General features: G+C 32.9%; 1 pseudogene; it reads left to right on the plus strand.

Annotated features, from left to right (window-relative positions):
* The first annotated feature begins 1,614 nt into the window (after positions 1-1,614).
* On the plus strand, positions 1,615-4,074 carry LOC120074252 (annotated as a pseudogene).
* The last annotated feature ends 3,437 nt before the right edge of the window (positions 4,075-7,511 follow it).

Genomic DNA, 7,511 nt, shown 5'->3' on the forward strand with positions numbered 1-7,511 from the left:
TCATTTTAACTATTTACTCGAACTTGATCCACTTTTATTTCTCTACATAAAGTTCAAGTACTTATATAACAATCATGGATCTTAGTTCATTGGGTTTTTTTCTAAAATGAAATAAGAAATTCATAAATTCAATAACAACTTTATTGAATCAAACTTTAATAATAACTTTATTGAATTTCAGAATAAGTTTATTGTTTACAAACCATGAGTTTTAGGACATAAAACCCAACAACGACATCATTTTTGGGTCAACGTCTACTATGGAGGCTGAGTATGTAGCTGTTTCAGGAAGCAGTTTGGCTCAGAAAATTCCTTACAGATTTGAAAGTTGTTCCAAATATGGACTTGCTGGTAACATTATATTGTGACAGCAGTGGGGCAATAGTCAACTCAAAATAACCTTGCAACCACAAACGAGGAAAGCACATAAAGAGGAAGTATCACCTGATACAGGAATTATGCAACGAGGAGATGTGATCGTCACCAAGATTGCTTCAGAGCACAACATCACTGATCCATTTACAAAGGCTCTCTCAACTAAAGTGTTTGAGAGTAATCTAGAGAGTAGGTCTGCAAGACATGTATATAGTATAATATAGGGCAAGTGGGAGATGTATAATGGGTATAAGAATGTCCTAGTTTATTGTATTTGTATATTTACTTTTCATGTAATGTACTTTAAACATTTGACATTTCCAGCTTTGGATTATTTATTGTATATACATCCTGCTGACTAGATTTTTAGTTCAAGTGGGAGTTTGTTGGGTTTTATGTCCTAAAACTCATAGATATTAAATGTAACATTTGGTCGATCATTAATATAAAGTGTTATCAATGTTTATTACAATAAATAGTTATTGCTTATCTTGTATTTATCTTGCCTAAATAACCCTAATCCAATAAACTAACACCCTAGATCATTGTATAAGACCTTAACTGTATATAGAGACATACAAGGATCAGTGTTCAAGATACAACCACTACAAGAAATCTGGGCTTTGATGTCGGTTGGAAAAAACTAAAATGGATGTACAATGTCGGTTTCTTAAAAAAAAAAAAAACGGATCTTTAATGTCAGTTTTAAACCGACATTGTAGGTGTACCTATAATGTCAGTTTAAAACCGACATTGTAGGTCAATTTTTTTTGTTTCCCTCTCTCCCATTTTCATTTCCCGCCTTCCCCAATTATCAATAATAAAATAATAAAATTAATATATATAGTGTAAAAGAAAAAAAAATGACCCTCGAATTAAATCCCCAATCTTCTTCTTCTTCTCCATCCAAGCCCTTCCTACATCACCTTTCTCAACTGCACATTCCCTGGCCAAGACTCTTTCTCTGATCGCCTCACCGTCCATCACCTAGTGTCGTCAGTGAGCCTTCTCTCTCTCTAACCCACGAAAAAGTAGATCCACCGTCTGAAGTTCTGATCTTTCTTTCTCTCTTTCTCACTCTCACTAATCTGCAAGCCATATGCCAGATCTAGCCGTTGTGCAGCTCATGTTCATAGATTGAGTTTGTCCAGCATGAAGTTCATGTTCATTAACCAATCTTTTTCTGACGGAAAAATCAGAGAGTAAATTTTTTCGGAGGAAGAAGGGAGAGAGATCGAAATGGCGTCCTTTTTGCAGTCCTTCATTGACCCAAAGAAGAAGATTGGGGATTCATCGCCAGATCGACCGAACGCCTCCGTAATTATGGTAATTGAAACCCTAATCGGTTCTTTTTCTATGGCGTTGATTTCGAATTTTTTTCCGTGGAGATTGATTTTGGGTTGTGTTACTATGTTAAGTCTTCGATTCGATCTGTATGCTTCATATTATGATATTGATGTGAAGGAGGTTTTGAATCGACTTCCCAGGGAGGTTGTTGATGCAGGCAATCAACATTTGAAGTGGGCCATGGACCTTTCCATGAAGCATTAATACCTTCCTGATGATCTTCAAGTTTTTTCCTACTATAGATGTTTATCTCTTCCTTAGATCGGTTCGAGCCTCGCCAAAAAAAACATAAATGTGTTATATGTTTATCATAACCGAATAATCTTCAGTTTTATTTCTATATTCAACATGCTCTTAATATAATTGTTAAGCGTGCAATATTCTCGAAATCTAGTATTTTTTATGGTTAAATTTCTATAATTTTCATGGTCACTGGGAACTAACTCTTGATTGTATTGGGTTTTGTTGTTTTTTTTTCCAACTAAGCACAAGATGTTGAATTCTAAATAGTAGTTAGATGGTTATTAATTTGAATTATTTCATTCTTTTGGCAGGCCATGCAAACACCATTCAGGAGCTATCTTCAGGACATGCTGACACTTGTAAGTCTTTCCATTATTTCATATCTCCTGCTTTATTATTTAAAGTGAAAAAAATTGTGGTAAAAAAAGAGTGAAAAATGTCTGGTCGTGTTCATGGAAATGAGGCAACTGCTCTATATCGTAGTGTCAGTCATGGTTCTTAGAGTTTTGTATCTTATGACCTGTATTTGGGAGTTATTGATTTTGATATTATTTACCATCTGTTAGCCTAGATGGTATCTTGCTATGTACTTGCATTACAGATGAATTGTTTATCTAGTGTAGTTCTAATTTTATTGAATTCCTATTCAAGGTTTCTCGTTCCGTCCTCTGTTGTCTTTTTCATTATTTCAGGTTTCATGATCTAGATAGATATCAACTTTTGGGTAATATATGTATGAATCCTGGATGAATTCTTAATTTTGATATTATTTACCATCTGTTAGCCTAGATGTTTTCTGTTAGCCTATTATTTACCATTTATTTGCTATGTACTACAGAAAAATGTTGATGGTCTGTTATAAATAGTTATTGATTTTGATATTCTTTACCATCTGTTAACCTAGATGTTTTCTTTTAAAGCAAGTAAATGACTTGTGTAGGCCTTTGTTTGTGGTTGAATTCTTGATTTGTTCTGATTGTAACATTATACGAGTTTATACGAGTGATTTTCATGCACTACCACCAGATCTTCGCTGTTAATCCTAATTCTTATATTATTTTAAAAAACATTATACGAGTGAAATTGCTTTATCACATGCAAATAAAGTAAAATGTGTGGTGGTAAATTTCTTTTTTTTCTTTTTTTGGTTTGATTAATCTGGATTCTTTGATTTTTATTTACTGGCGAGTATGGAAGGAAGGCTGGATAAAAATAAGATAGAGCAAGGTTGATGATTTGATGACTAGTGCAAATTAACCTACTCAATTGTTCTACTCGTTGTGCCAAATTGTTTAATATTAATGTCTTAGCTTAGGTAAATAAAATTTGTGTTAATTTAAACTGTGTAGTAGCAGGAAGTAGGGTCGCATGATGCTGCATATGCATGCTACAACTCCTTTGATTTCTTGGAATACTACTTAGTGAATAGTTTTGGGGATTGTGTGTGGCACATCCTACCATTGCTTTCTACTTGATGTCGACTTATCTTATTCCCCCAAATTTCATCCGATGTCTTGCTAGACTGTTGGTACATAGCTTTTTTAGCTTTTTTCCTTTGAACTTTAGGATAAATGACTTCGTTTAGTAATTAAACAATCTCATTTAGTATTGATCTTTGTTGATATTTATCTTTATTAAACCGGAGAAAGCTGAATGAATGAAGCTAAAGGTAATTTTTTTCCCGCTTTGGGTATGTTTTGCAGGTAAAGAAGGAGAGAGCAGAAAATGAGGCATTGGGATAAATTCAGAAAATGCTTCTAGTTATATTGCAGAAGAAGCTAGCCATGCCATTGTTACTTCAATAAGTTCTTTCTTTTTATCTATTTATGATGATATTGCTTAATGTATTGCCTGAAATGGAGGTAGTGTAACATGATTCGTAAATTCTGGAACACTGAACCTTGTTGAGTTATTGTAGTACTTGAATATAGAAGATAATAAAAATTTCATTTGGTCTTAAGTAAACTATTTTCGAACTGCCCACAATGGCTTTAAATGTTGTATGTTTCTTGGTTCTGTCACAGTATGTGTTCAACAATGGACAAATGGATCTTATAAGGCTTAAAGATCTTGTTCGCATTGTTGGGAGACAGAGGCTTTTGTTGTATCTTAGTTGTAGAAAAAAGGTAATTCTTTTTGTGTTATTGTTGCTGAGTTTAGAAGCTGTCATGATTGATTAACATCCTAAGTTATGGTTAACCCTTTAGATGTAAAAAGTCACCCAAAGTCATCTGCATTGAAACGAACAAAACATCTTGCAGCTTGAGGCTTCACTAACATTTGTCTATTCTCATGCATTGATTACATTTAGTTTTGATTTAGGAAGGTAAAATGCAATTGTGACAGATAGATGGCAGAAGTTTCAGTGATGTATTTCTGTGTTGTATTTGCTTTTAGTTCATACAATTTGAATCTAATTCGTCTTTGGAATCTTGTAGAATAATCTAAGATTAACCCTCGATAGCATCTTTTAGTTGGAGATGTTTTTTGTGGTTTCATTTGATTGAAGTCTTGTATCCATTGGTGTGCTTTTAGATGCTTGAAGTTTTGGTATTGTTTTTAGAGGGCTTTTTACTTTTTAGTTATATGGAATAATGTAAAACTTTTAGTTGAATGCTAGCCTCGTACGTAAATTATTTATTTTTATATAAGTACTAGCTTTAATTTATTAAATGGACGTAAACTTATGTTGAATTTATCTTTTTTTTCCTTTCTTTTTGTAGTTCAATTGCATATACGGCAGGAGAGATCGACGTAATTCGGACCCAATGGGCAAGTTTTGTTTGGCCGATTTGTGTAAGGATGTAATTCTTGTTTTTTTGTCCTCAATAGAATGTAGATGCTAGCTTAGAATGAATGTAAATTTATTCTAACCTTGATCTTTTTGTGAATTGGAATTAGTACTAAATATGATATTTGTGAATGAGAGAAATGATGGCTTGGTGTAAGTATTCTATGAAAGTTTGGTTCTGGTATTGTGATTCTTGTTCGTGATTAAATTCATAGGTGGAAGACATGATCTGTTAATTATTGGAAGATTATTCATGGTATTGTGATTCTGGTATTGTTAGGTGGAAGACATGATCTGTTTATTATTGGAAGCTGTATTCATGGTATTGTGATTCTGGTATTGTGATTCTTGTTTATTCATGGAATTAGTACTAATTGATATTTGTGAATGAGAGAAATGAAGGCTTTGGTGTAAGCTGTATTCTATGAAAGCCTGGTATTGTTTTGCAAATTTTGGTGAATACATTCATAGGTGGAAGACAAATATTGATGAGTATATGTAATGGATTGGAAATATTGATTCTTGTTTGTGGATAAATTCATAGGTGGAAGACAAATATTGATGGGCTCGTCATGCAAATTTTTCTATACTTTTTAATATAAAACACGGACATTTCCTGACCCAACACAAGACATATAATGTCATTTTTAACTTATTTGACCAAAAAAATGGATTCGGCAACAGAATTTAAAAAAAAAGGATAGATTTAGGCTTCAATGTCGGTTATGAATTAAAAAAAAGAGGCTTTAATGTCAGTCACAACCGACATTAAAGACCTTTAATCACTAAAGACCTTTAACGTCGGTTGCAATCGACATTGAAGGCTATGTTATTGGTGTTATTGAAGCCCTTTAATGTCAATTTAAATCGATGTTAAAGGCAATCGACATTAAAATGCTTTAATAACACTCTTTAATGTCGGTTTAAAATCGACATTAAAGCCCGAATTTCTTCTAGTGAACTTAAAAGGTTTATGGATAAGGCTGAGTACCTTATCCTTGTGACACTATGGATACGGACCACTTTATATTTGATACAAACGTTATGATTCAACGGATTCGTGTAGGGGACATAAGAATAGGAGTATCCAATGCAATGGGTTTTCATAAGACCAGATCACAAAAAAAGTAACCATTAGATTTAAGTCTGTTGACTAGTAAGGTTTCTATTTCACTAGGATGACCTAGGCAACTTAGTCTTAATCCTGAGTGAGTTATGGGCTCCTGTTCATGAGGGATTTCCCTTTGATTTGTATGGGTGAGAGTGACCAGTTCGCCGACTCAATAAGCCTACCATTTTGAGGATAAGACCGAGTGGGGAGCTGGAAACATAATTTCACGAGATGGAATTCACTTCTTCCTGAATGTAAGGTAAGTAGATGAGTTTCTCCTTAAGTGGTGTCTCGGGGACTTGAGCAAAGAGTCTTACCCTCTCATTGGCCCGAGAGGGTTTCAGTTTGATGGTTGGACTACAAACAGGATGTTTATTAGAGAAGCACTAGTACTTAGGAATGTAGAGGTAACCTATGGGTAAAAAGGTAATTTGACCCAACTGGTGTTACGAACACTTGTAAAGGACTAACTTGCTGTTATTGGTCAATATCCATGGACACAGAAATATATCTGCAGTGGGAAGAATGCAATTGTGGGTCTATAGTGGAGTGTACTCATAGTTAACGAATATTAATTAACTTTGTTAATGAGTTTAGTCGATTAATCTCATATTGTTGGAACTTCTAATCTTTAGGTCTATTAGGTCCCATTGGTAACTCATAAAGGGTATTGAGGTAATTAAAATAATTTCAAATGTTCAAATTTACTGAGAAAAAGAATATAATGTATGGTGATACATTATAATATAAAGTTTATATTTTAATTAAACTTTATAATATAAATTTATTTTGAATTTGATGAAGAAATTAATTTAACGAGAGAATTAAATATTTTAAGGAGTTCAAATATTAAATTTAATATGAATAGAGTTAAGACTATAGATAATACGAGAGAAAAATAATTGAATGTGATTAAATTATAACGTTAAATTAAATATGTGATATTTAATTTAATGATTAATTAATTGGAGAATTAATTCATTATTTAACTTAATTAAATTTAAATAAATTTTATTTATTTAAATTAAAATTATAGGTTATGAGAGATGGATGTATTAGAATATGATTCTAATTCACATTTAATTAAATATGAGATATTTAATTATTACTAATTAATTTGATTAATTAATAATTATTTGATTTATTTTAATAAATTAAATTATGATTTATTTTATTTTTAAATTAAATAAATTCATTGTTATTAATTACATTTCTCTTAATTTATTAATTATATGAATAATGAATTTAAATAAGTTCCTTTTTATAAATTTTCCCAACGGTGGGAGTTAAATGGGAGTGGGAGGGATATCTTCTGTGTAACTTCCTCGTTTTTGTCAGCCGTTTGGGCTTGCTTTACGGACGACATCCCTCACCATAGCCTCCCAACAATCGTTGGCCACAAACTAAGCCCATTAGTCTTTGAGATAGGATTCTCCTGACCTGTGATTTAGACAAAGAAGATGAAGGGTTAAAGGGTATTTAATCTTGCTCACCAAAGTAGTGGCCGTCGGAGGAGCTATTTGTTTGACTTCTTCCTCCAAAGCCCGATGTCTTTTGACCCCCATTTAACTTATCTTTGCCCACCACTTCTTCGGACATGGCCACGGAATCATGCATGGGCATGCATGAAGTAGACCCACCCTC

This window comes from Benincasa hispida, chromosome 3, assembly GCF_009727055.1.
Source record: "Benincasa hispida cultivar B227 chromosome 3, ASM972705v1, whole genome shotgun sequence".
Classification (NCBI taxonomy): domain Eukaryota; kingdom Viridiplantae; phylum Streptophyta; class Magnoliopsida; order Cucurbitales; family Cucurbitaceae; genus Benincasa; species Benincasa hispida.